General features: G+C 46.9%; 1 pseudogene; it reads right to left on the reverse strand.

Annotated features, from left to right (window-relative positions):
- Nucleotides 1-1,777: 1,777 nt before the first annotated feature.
- Nucleotides 1,778-1,873, reverse strand: LOC130874033 (small nucleolar RNA U13; annotated as a pseudogene).
- Nucleotides 1,874-12,325: the final 10,452 nt, after the last annotated feature.

Below are 12,325 nucleotides of genomic sequence, written 5' to 3' on the forward strand. Positions count from 1 at the left end.
CTGAGACAGCTCAGTAGTTAAGAGTACAAACTGCTTCTTCCAGAGGACGTGGATTCAATTCCCAGCACCCACTTGGCAGCTCAAGGTAACTCCAGTTCCAGAAGATCTGATGCTCTGTTCTGGGCATCAGGTACTCACGTGGCGCATAGACATACATGTAGGCATAATACCCATACACATTAAAGAAAAAAAACCAATGGGCAGTCAAGGTGTTTTAGCAGATGAAGGTACTTTCCGCCAAGCCTGGCAACCCGATTGGCCAGTGTCTGAGCTTAGTTGCAGGCAGCTCATTGGTGAATCGAGGCTGACTCTTGCTTACATCGGTTAGTAGGATATGTGGATAGCTGATGCATTTTAAACCCCTGGGTCTGCGCTTATGAACCCTGGGACACCATTTATGTCTTCATGTGAGGGTGTAAAGCAAGTTTGCTCCCTATGGGCCCCTTTCCAGTGTCTGAGTCCATTCCTCTTATTTGAGTGGTTTTCATCTGTCTCAGTAATGGTTTTCACTTGCTTTTTTTTTTTTTAGAAGTTTTTGTTACACTTTATTTCGTGTGCATGTGTGTGTGCGCACACAAATAATGGTGCATGTACAGAGGCAGAGGAGAGTCTGTGGGTCATTTGGCTTCTTTCATTATGTCGGTCCCAAGGATTCAATTCAAGTCACCAAGCCATTTCACCAACCTCTTCACTTAGCAATGTGGAATTAATTTTAACGGCAGGCATAAAAATGTACTATATGAAAGTCAGACCAGAGGCTGGTGAGATAGCTTAGCGGTTAAGAGCCCTGACTGCTCTTTCAGAAGACCGGGTTCAATTCCCAGCACCCACATAGCAGCTCATAACTGTCTGTAAACTCTAGTTCCAGGGGATCTGACAAAGCATGCATTATATATATATATGGTCAGACAAGGTGGTGCACACCTTTAATTCCAGCACTTGTGAGAGAGAAGCAGGCAGACCTCTGTGAGCTCAAGGCCCACATTGGTCTACAGAGCCACTTCCAAGCTAGGCAGAGTGGATGGAGAGGTGCTGTCTCAAGAAAGAAAGAAAGAAAGAAAGAAAGAAAGAAAGAAAGAAAGAAAGAAAGAAAGAAAGAAAGAAAGAAAGAAAGAAGAAAAAAGTATCATGGATGGCTATGGCTTTAAACAGCAATAAATTTTTCATCCCCTGACTTCTAGAGACAAAATGTCTGAAACAGAGATATGAATTCAGCATGCTCTCCATCTTTGCCGGTCCTTGTCGATCCTTACCGTGATCCATGCCATGGTCTCCATCTTTGCCTGTCCTTGTCGATCCTTACCGTGATCCATGCCATGGTCTCCATCTTTGCCTGTCCTTGTGGATCCTCACTGTGATCCATGCCATGGTCTCCATCTTTGCCTGTTTTCACAGGTCCTCACTGCGATCCATGTCTCTGTGTTCCCACACTCTCTCTCTCCTCTTGTATTCTAGGCTGGCCTTCCAGTTGATCCTCCTGCCTCACCGCCTGCCTGCTGGGTTACAGGTGTGCCCCACTAGCCCTGGTTTATGCAGCACTGGGGTGGAGCGCAGCTGACTGGGCCTTCAAACAAGACACTACCAGCCAAACTACACTTCCCCTCCCTTGTTTTCTCTTACACTTTTGTGTGTGTGGGGTGCATACATATATATGTTAACACACGCATGTTCTTGGTCTGATCCAGTTCAGAGAATGTATTAAATTATGGCTTTTTAGTCTCTTTAATCGGGAACAGTTTCTTGGGCTTTGCCTTTTATTATCTTAATACATTTTCCATGTCAGATGAGTCATGTTCCCACATAATAAGGCTCCAGGGAGATCTCACATGTGGCATAAAAACCCAATCATCAAGCTTATGAGCCACAAAAGGCTCCATTAATATTTTTGAAGGAGCAAGCAGGCCAGTTCTTACAGAGACTGACCCTCAATTTCAGGTTGCTTGTTGTTTCCTTATAATTAGATTCCAGCTGCTAATTCCAGTCTCTATGTCTCAGAAGTGGAGCTGCACAGCTCTCAGAGGATCGTCTGTAGAAGCACACATGATCTATTGTCTATCCCTAAGCATGTTAAATCAGAGGCCTTGCTGTGTTGCCCAGGCTAGTCTTAGGCTCAAACTATCCTCCGGCCTTAGCCTCCTGAGTAGCTGGAACCATACATAGCTCAGCATAGCAGCCTTGATCATAGATGAAGACAGTTATTTGATAAATTTCTCACTGTGAAATCATTCCTTTTCCCTTTACAGCTAATAAATGTCTTTTGTGAGGTTGGGGACATAGCTCAATGTTACAGAGCTTTCCCACCATGCTGGAGTTCTTGCTTCTGACATCAGCTCTCCAAAAAAAAAAAAAAAAAAAAAACCCAAATATTTTTGTGTGTGGAGGATTTGATGCTGTGTTGATACAAAAGTGCCAACATATGACCCCAGAGTGTCAGCGTCCACTGATACTGTTTGAAAAAGGCTTCGCTTTGTTCTTTTTCTAAGAAAGGCCTTGCTGTGTTGCCTAGGTGGAATTCAAACCCAGGACTATGCTCAGGGCCCTGCCTCCTGCATGCTCCCAGCATGCTGTGTGACATGATGCTCGGCTAAATTTTTGTTTTTTTGAGATAGAGTGTCATGATGGTGGTCCTGGCTTCCCTTACGCTCACAGTCTTCTGCTTCTACGTGAGTGGATTGCAGGCATATGACACCAAGACTGGTGGGAATTTTAATCATGACTATGGTCACTGCCCAGTGACATTTCCCTCCAGCCTTCTGTTTGCCTTCCCCCATCAGAACTTGCCCTTTTCCCAGGTGGCTCTAGTGTTTTGTGCTGGGGATCCTCAGAACGTCATGCATGCTCAGGCAGACCCTCTCGGGCTGGCTTTGTGATATATTAAAAAAGAACCTTTTATAAATAGCATATGTAGCGCCTTCATTCCCCCCCCCCCCTCTGCCTCTCTCCCTCCCTCCAGCTCTTGTCTCTCCAGAGTGGCTTGCCCTGTAGTTGACTTGGAACTCTTCCTGCCTCTGCCTTGCACCCAGGTTAGTTGATTTGACCCGCACTCTGGAGGCGGGGATAGGTAGGAGAGGTTAATCAATTTGTTGGTAGTGTGTCTCATCTGTTATACAACTGGCAACAGATGTCCCTCACTGTCTTCTGCTTTTCTCAGTCATCTCCTACTGTGCTTCCTAATTCTCCCCTAAGGGTACCATTATCTAAGGGACTGGCCTGTCTTCCTTTTATCTCTCAGTAACATTTGCTGCAGCTGACAGCTACATCTCCCTTGAAATACTGTGTCCCCTGGTTTCTGGGACATGATCCTCTTTTGATTCACCTGCTTTATTCACCTATTCAGCCGTTTTAATTGAATTTAAAACATTAATTGTGAACCTCGTGTGGTAGTGCATGTCTTAAATCCTAGCAACTCAACAGAGGCAGGCTGATCTCTATAAATTCAAGGTCAGTTTGGTCTACATAGTGAGTTCCAGGTCATCAGGATTACATAGTGAGGCCGTGTCTCAAAAACAAACCAACAATTAATGTGCATTTATGTGTGTCCGTGTGAGGGTATCTGCCTACAGTGCAAGAGGCAGAAGAGGCCAGAGCAGGCGGTTGGATCTCCTGGAACTAAAGTTACAAGCCATTGTGAGCTCTCATATACAGGTGCTAGGAAAATAACTTGGTCCTCTGCAAGTGAACCTCTGAACCATCTCTCATAGCACCCAGCTGAATTTTTTTGGATACAGGGATTTTGCTCTGTTTCTCAGGCTAGTCTTGAACCCCTGAGCTCAAGTGATTCCTTTGTCCTGTCCTTCTGAGTCTCAAGGAGTTTAAGGCATGAGGAACAATGCCTCTCCTAGTTCCTAAGCCTCTTCCCATTTTCAAGTGGGGTCTTTCTGCGTAGCCTAGGCTGACCTCGAGATCCCAAGTGCTGGGATTATAGGAATGGACTGGAATGAACCGTTGCACCCAGCCCTGCTCAGTTTCCTGCTGCCCACCTCTAAATTCAGCAATTCCAGAGATCAGTCGTAGACACTCTTGTCTTCCTGCACCATTCCCTCCCCTGCCAGCTTTATAATCATCAGTAAATGGCTGTATCTAATTAGGTCTCATCTAATCCTAAATACTGAGACAAACACTCTCCCACTGAGCGATGACTCCAGCCACAATCATATACATTTAAGCACAATTTACTTTGGTGAATAGGGCCAGGGATGCAATTCTGTTGGAAGAGTGTTTGTCGTTCAAGGTCATCCTTAGCTATACAGGGAGTTAGAGAGCAGCTTGGGTTAGAGACCTCTTCTAAAACAAATCTGGTGAATATTAAAATTGTGTTTCTAAACCCAGTCTTTCCCTTGAATCCCAATAGCCACAGGGTATTTCCTTAATTTGAAAAAAAAAAATCATTCATTCATTCATTCACTTATTTTATATAATCTCTCTCTCTCTCTCTCTCTCTCTCTCTCTCTCTCTCTCTCTCTCTCTCTCTCTCTCTCTCTCTCTCTCTTCTTTGAGATAGAAACTCACTGTGTAGTCCTGGCTGTCCTGGAACTCAATTTGTAGACCAGGCTGGTCTTGAACTCGCAGAGATTCACCTACCTCTGCCTTCCTTCCTGCTGAGATTAAAGGCATGTATTACCAAATGTGACTTCATTTATTTATTTTTGAGTTAGTATCTCATGTAAGTCAGGCTACCCTTTAGGTCCTAATCCTCCTTGCCTCTACTTCTGGAATGCTGGGATCGTAGAGGAGTGACACCATGCCCCAGTACATGGACAAAGGCTTTCAAATTTCTCCTGAACACCAGAGAACAGAATTTTCTGAGTGTTTCTCTCCTTATCTCTCTTAGTTAATGCATCACCCTTTAGTCACTCAGATCTAACTTTGTGAGTCAATCTTGATCACCGTCTGTCATTACCAACCACCACCCAGTCCCATATCTAATCCATTTGTAAGTCTAGCCACCACCAATCATTTCCTGCTTCAAGCAGCGAGAGTCCTCAGCGAGAGAGTCCTTGTCTCATTTCTTACTCTGTCCCCCACCCCAATAAACAAGCATCCTGAAGCAGTTGTCTTAAAAGGGCTAAAGGTTCATTCCCTTGTTTAAAATGCATTCAAAACATCTAACAATAGCATAGCCTCAAAGGCCTGTATGATGTCATCTACCTATTTTCCCAGGTTGTTTTTGGTGACATTTTGCCCTTTGTCCTGTATTCCAGCAATCCTGGCCTTTCTCATTCCTTCTCACGCTGATAGAAGGGAGCTCCAGAAAGCCACGTGATTCGATGCTCTTTCCTTTTGTGTAGAGGTCAGCTGACGAATTCCAAAGCATCTGATGCAGTGCCTCCTGGCATATGTAGTAAGCCCTCAATGAGCACCTTTACAGTGAAAGAATAGTTGACTACATGCGTGCCACGGTTAATGCTCATCTGTGTTTGCGTGACGGGGAAGGGGTGTTGTATCATACTCTGCCTGCAACAGCGCGTGTGAAGTCAGTGCGTACAGACTGTAGAGTTTAACTCTCTCCTTCCACCTGATGAGATGGGATCCAGGGATCAAACTCAGATCATCAGGCGTACATGGCAAATGCCTTTTCTGTTGAACCATCTCGTTAGCCTAGTGAGGTTTTTTTCTCCTATTTTCACAGGTTGGAGCATTTCCCCAAATCTTAACATTGTTGGTCTTCTCTTGCCTTACTCTAGTCCCCACTCTTACTGGTATTTTAGGAGGACTTTTTGTGAAAAGTGTGTGTATGTATATATGTGTGCCACTTGTGGAGGCTGGAGGACAGTTTTGGATGTCATCTTCAGGAATGCCACTTATGTCTTTTGAGACAAATCTGTTATTGGTTTGGAGCTCAGCAGAGAGTCCAGGACTCTTGCATCTTAGCCCCAGAGCTGGGATCACCATCATATATTGCCATGGGTTTTATGAGGTACTAGAGATCTTTTAACCTTTTAATTTAATTTCTGGGAATTAAATTCAGGCCTCTGTTTTTGCAAAGAAAGCCCTCTAACAACAGAGCCATCACCTAGTCAGCATAGTGGTGCACGCTTTATTCCCAGCACTGGGGAGGCAGAGGCAGTAGGATCTTTGTGAGTTTGAGGCCCGGCTGGTCTACATATTGAGTTTCAGGACAGTTAGTGCTATATGGCTACCCTGTCTCAGGAAAATCAAAAGAAAACAAAACAGAGCTGTTATCCAATACTGGGAGGGATTTTTTTTTTTTTTTTTTTGATACACAGCTTTCTTTTTCCTCTGCACTTCCCTGCATTATTTTCTTTGTAACACCATCACTGGAATTATATGTGAATTTCGTTCGCTTGCCTCCATTTAATTGGACTCTAAATGAGAGTGCTTTTCTGTTCTCTCCTCTCTTCATTATTTAGAACAGTGAGTGGCACGTGGTATATATTCCATGAATACTTCCTACACAAGAAATTTCATTATGTGTGCATTTTTAAAAAAACACACAAAAAGCAGGTTTCTGAGACTTCCCACAGTAGAAACTTTAAAAATTGGTAGAATGCTGCATCACTGAAATATTTGTGCCCATCAAAACTTTAGAACAGGCCTGACAGCACAGGCCTATAATCCCAACTACTCAGGAGGTTACAGAGTGGGTTCAAGACCAGCCTGGGCAACTTCATGGACTTAATGAGACTCTACCTGAAAATTACAAAATCAAAAAGAGGGCTATGGATATGAATCAGGGTAAGGCTCTTGCCTAGCAGGCATGAGGCACCAAGTTCCATCCGAAGTACTGTAAATAAACAATGTTTTTGAGCCGGGGAGATCACCCAGTCCACCCAGTGGGGGCTGCTCAAGCACAAGGATCACAGGCCCCAGAACCCATGTAGAAAACACGGCCTGCTAGTACCCCCTTGTCATCCTCAGCACTGAGGAGACAGAGACGGGAATGATCCTGGGCCTCCCTAGCCAGACTGCCCCTCTTAATCTGTAAGTACCAGGTCCCAGGGAGGAAATGTACCTTAGAAAACAAGATGGCTAGCCGTCCTGATGAATAACACTTGAAGCTGACCTCTGGTCTCTGTCGTCTGCTTGCACACACACAGACACACAGACACACAGACACACACACACGTACATGAAAGAAAAAAATAAAAAAGGAAAGGCCATGACTGCTCCCAGGTAGGCAGAGGAGAAAGTTTATTGTAGCTAAAAGGGAGAGGGCAGCCAGGGAGACATCTCAGAGAGTCCAGGGAGAACATGATTGAGCTGGGCCATGTGAGGTGGGGAGAGGGAGAAGGGGAGAGTAGCTGCTGCCTTAGAGGGTGGTCTGGACCAAGAGACTGGCCAAGAGAGTAAAAGGTAAACCAAAAAGTGCAGGGAGCCGGGCAGTGTTGGTGCACGCCTTTAATCCCAGCACTCGGGAGGCAGAGGCAGGCAGATCTCTGTGAGTTTGAGGCCAGCCTGGTCTACAGAGCAAGTTTCAGGACAGGCTCCAAAGCTGCACAGAGAAACCCTGTCTCGAGGGGGCGAAAAAAGTGCAGATAACCACAATGGATGGATTATATAAGGGAGGGCAGCTGGGGGAATGGCAGTCCAGCCTTTGGGCTGGAGAAGTAGGGGGTAGGTATGCCAGCCAGATCCTGTAACAGGTAGGGACTGAAGGATGAAGGGAGAACCTGGTGGCCACCATCTGCTTTGATATGTTAATGGACACCTCAGTTAGCCATTGTCCCTGACTGAGACCTAACGGTATACACACACACACACACACACACACACACACACACACACACACACACACGAACAGTAATGAAGACATCTACGAATGTGACAATAACTAAGACATTAAGAAAAAGAAATACACAGGAATAAAAACTGGCTTCCTCATCTATCACAGTAATCTTACACTGGTTATGAAAAAGAAAAAAAGTTTGAGAGGATTTATTTAAGTCCCAGTGAGATAGATTGTCCCACTTCTCCTGGTAAGTTGCCTTTGTGTCATTTCTGATAACCTGACCTCTGAGGCTCTTAATCCATCAGAGAAGATATAATCTGGTTAAGTCTCAAAGGGATCTCTAGAGGCCGCGGTACAGGGCATGGCAGCCTTCCAAGGCCATAGAGGACCCATCGACCTCTGGTGATGTCTACTCACAGCACCGAGGAATCATCCCAGAGTCTTCTTTAGCTACTGTAACCATCCCAAAAGCAAATGGCATCTTCTTAATAGACCCAGAGAGGAGAGCAAATAGCGCTGCATTCCACAAATGCGAGTCCTCATCAGCCTCACTTGCAGGCTTCCTTTTCAATGTAGCTCAGGCTCAGTTACTGAGAGCCTTAGTCCAGGCCCCAGCGCAGCTCCCAGAGGGGTCTATGGAACAAGGATTCGTGACATCTTCATCTGTTCCTACTTCCCAAGGCTGTCATGCTGTCATGGCTTTGAGTTTTAAAAACAGGACACTGGCCTCAACATTTCAGTTTTCAGTCATTTAAACAAAACTGTAACCAATATATTTGAACTTCTTCTTCTTCTTCTTCTTCTTCTTCTTCTTCTTCTTCTTCTTCTTCTTCTTCTTCTTCTTCTTCTTCTTCTTCTTCTTCTTCTTCTTCTTCCTCCTTCTCCTCCTCCTCCTCCTCTTCTTCCTCTTTCTCCTCCTCTCTTTCTTTCTTTCTTTCTTTCTTTCTTTCTTTCTTTCTTTCTTTCTTTCTTTCTTTCTTTCACAGTAGTTTTACAGGGTTTTTCTGTTTGGAAACCGAATCTTGCTGTGTACTGCTGACTGGCCTGGAACTATGTAGGCCAGGTTACCCTCAACAATTCCACCTTTGCACTCAAGAACTGGGATTACAAGTCACTCTGTAGGCTTTATCATCACTAACCCTATGCTAATGTAAGTTTCGGTGTTGGGAGAGAATGTTACAAGTATGAACTCAATCTTCAAAGCAACACAGCAAAGTACAGGTCATGGACAGTGAAACCATTCCCTGTAGACACAAAGAGCAAAGGTCTCTGACATTTGGTTGCTATTCGTGTTGTCAGTGGGGAGTTTCCAGCTTATCACTCCAAAGCCTGGACTTTTTCCATGCACTTGGCTGTCTGAGAACGCAGTCGTAAAGGACCATAGGATGTGGATATCCTCAGTTAAGAAAGAAGAGAGTCCAGTCATTTTTGGTTGTTCAGTATTGATTAACGCCCCCCCCCCCAACACCCCAGTCTCAGTAGTCCAAGCTGGTCTTTAACCGTCTCCTGGGTGCACCGCCGCTCCAGGATTATGAGGTGTTGGGGACTGGGGACTGAACACAGGATTTAGTACATGCCACGCGAAGCACTCTACCAGCCGAGGCACAACCTCACCGAGATTGCTTCTGCAAAGCACTTTTCCAGAATGGTAGAGTGTTGAAAAGAGAAAAGTATAGGCGCTCTAGAGGACGGCAAGGACTGACGACAGAATCCCCTTGCTCCGGAAGGGTGATAGGCCACTCCTGGGCCTGGGGGAGAGGGCGGGGAGGGGGGGGGGCTGCAGGGTGTTTAACCGGTTTCTGTGGTCCCGGAAAGGCGTGTCCCAGTCTTACTGAGCCCCAGGGCGCACGCGGTTCTCTGGAAATCCGTGCTGGCGCGGGTAGATGCACCGCCCACACGTCCAGAGCTCCCCAGGAGCCGAGTGTAGGGGGACAGGTGGACTGGAAACCTGGATTGCACATTGGGTTTCCAGGGTGGACACTCAAGCACGCTGGACGGTGTCCCTCCATTTGCCAGCCAGGGTTCTCAGTTGGGCCTTGACCCTGAATGCAAAGAGTGGGGCTTTCTGATTGGCTTAGAGTACAAACGCAGGCGAGCCCCGCCAGAGACTCGCTCTTCTATTGGGTTTTACATGAACAGCAGAGCACGAAATAAAGAGGCCTTCAGTCATTGGGCCATTGTGTGACTCTCCTTTTGCCTTCTCTACCGCTTGAATTAGCGTCCCAGGATTTTCGTCATGACTCTTAAATCTGGGCTTGTCAGTTCGGCCCAGCGTTCCAGGTCTCTAGGCACAGCATGGGACTTTCAGAGTTCAGCCAATCACGTAACGTTGAGATCAGGTTGCCAGGCAGATTATGCTAATAAGACCCCGCCTTTTATGCTGCTCCCACTCTGCGGCGGGAAGAACCACCTGGAGGCGGCGGGGGGGGTTGATTTCCATCACCCCTAGGGAGAGAGGATCCGGGACCCGCTGATCTTGCAGCTCCCCTCACCCAACGTCGTGTAAGTACCTAAAGGATTAAGAGAACCGGATAAACCAGGGTCCGGAGTATCCCATCGCCCGGGAGAGTGTTTCGTCTTTGCTTAGTCCCACCCAAAATGGCGCCCAGCTCTTTCTGCGTCTCAGCGCCCGGCCGGGGCCAACCGACCGCGGACCCGGGTGGGGGGGGAACTGATGGTAGTGGTGGGGGGGAGCAATCCCGGCGGCACCGCCCGATGGTACAGTCCAGCCGGGGCTGGGACGAGGCACCTCGCTCGGGGTGGGGGGTCAAACCATCGGCACCTTCTACCCGAAAAGGGGCTAGGCCCCTCCGGGAAGCCGTCCGGGCCCCGCGTCGAGCGCGGGCTTCGGGGCCGCCCGCCTCGTCTCCCCGGCTCGCAGCCTGCCCCGCGCCCACCGAGCGGCTCGCATGCCCCGCCGGCCGTGCGCTCCTCTCCTCCCCTCCCGCGTTGGTTGGGCCGGGACGGCGGTTGGGCTGCCTGCACGCCGGGCGGCGGTTGGGCGGGCGGGTGTCCGCCGGCCGGGATCCGTGCGGGGGGTGGCGGCGCGCGTGGCCCTGGGTTCTGGTGCTGGTTTCCCGGCCCGCGTTCCCCAGCCGCCCCGCCCGCCCCTGCGGGTCTGTCTGCAACCGTGGTGGCGGGCTGGGTAGGACGGAGGCCGAGGACCTGCAGAGCTGGCGAGTCCAGTCTTTTGGGAGCCGGGTTCCCCTTGAGCTAATGCTATAACAAGAAAAGTCCGTAGCCAGATTACTTAGGTACTAGGTAAAATGGAATAGTTGCGGGCGCACGAAGGCTGCTAGCACTGGGTGCCATTTCTTTTATCCGTGTATGTGTATTAATTGGATTTCAACCAGTATATATGTACACTTAAATTAGAGGCTAGGGTTGGCTTTGTGGTGTCATTGATGACAATCATCCAGCTAAATCCCATGCCCCGAATCCTTAAACTGGTTAAAAGCTTGCCTGCATATCTCCCACCAGCCTTGTTCTTAAGGCCAGCTGTATCCACTTTTCATTAAAAGCCAAGTTGCTCGTGGCTAACCTCGATTTCTGTCTTGTTCGCGCCACTGCGGCAGTCAGCTCTTTGTAGGCCAGAGGGTGTGCAGAGTTACATTGTATTCTTTTGTACCCATCCACCCCACGCTTGCCACTCCAGGACTTTCTGCACTCCCGAACTGTACTTATTGTTGCCCTAGTATTGAGAAAACATAAAATCAGAATTCGTTGGGGGCAAAGCAACATACAATATTTGCTCAATCTGGTGTATTTAGTAACTTTACTAGGTTTACGTTTTACAAACAGAGGCAAAATCGACACAGGATTTTCATTTTCACAGGAACGATTCCCTGTCGTTTAGGTTTACATTTTTGTTTTGGATCAAGATTTTTTTTTCCACTCAGGACTCAATTATTCCACTAGCATGAACCTTTTGAAGTAGTTACCTTTTTGTAAAGGGTCTTTTTTTTCTCATATTAAGTCTTTTTCTAATGATTTGTAACATGGTCTACCAAAAGTAATTTGTATATTATATTGCAGGCCTGAGCATAGGTGAGTGATCTGGGAGTGTCAATTCAATATAACTGACTGGCACTGGTCAATTTCTTCTTGTCTGTTTTTCTAGTTTTTTTGTTTGTTTTGTTTTGACAGGATTTCTCTGTGTAGCCTTAGCTCTTATTAGCTGTCTCGGGACTTGCTCTGTAGACCACCAGGCAGGCCTCGAACTCACAGAGATCCACCTGCCTCTGCTTCCCAAGTGCTGGGATTAAAGGCATGCACCACCATCGCCCGCTTTTCTAATTTTAACAATCACGTATGATCATCATAGAAACAGCACTAAGAAGTAAAAGCCCCTAAAGTGTAATGGCTAGAGGAAATCCTTATTAATTTATTGGTGGGTTTTAGATGTTTGTGTGCAATTATGAATGTGCACAAAATATTTGAGTGAGCACCTTGTGTGGCGAATGGGTGCCTATATACTTCATGGTGATTTGCCACTTGAAGTACACTAAACTGAAAGAGTAATTTTCTTATTCATTTTGCTTAAAAATGATTTGAGTCTTGAAGTGCTGGCTGACTTGGAATTTGCTATGTAGATTAGATTGCTCTGGAACTCTGAGAGAGCTGCTTGTCTCTGCT

This window comes from Chionomys nivalis, chromosome 4 (genome assembly GCF_950005125.1).
Source record: "Chionomys nivalis chromosome 4, mChiNiv1.1, whole genome shotgun sequence".
Taxonomy (NCBI): domain Eukaryota; kingdom Metazoa; phylum Chordata; class Mammalia; order Rodentia; family Cricetidae; genus Chionomys; species Chionomys nivalis.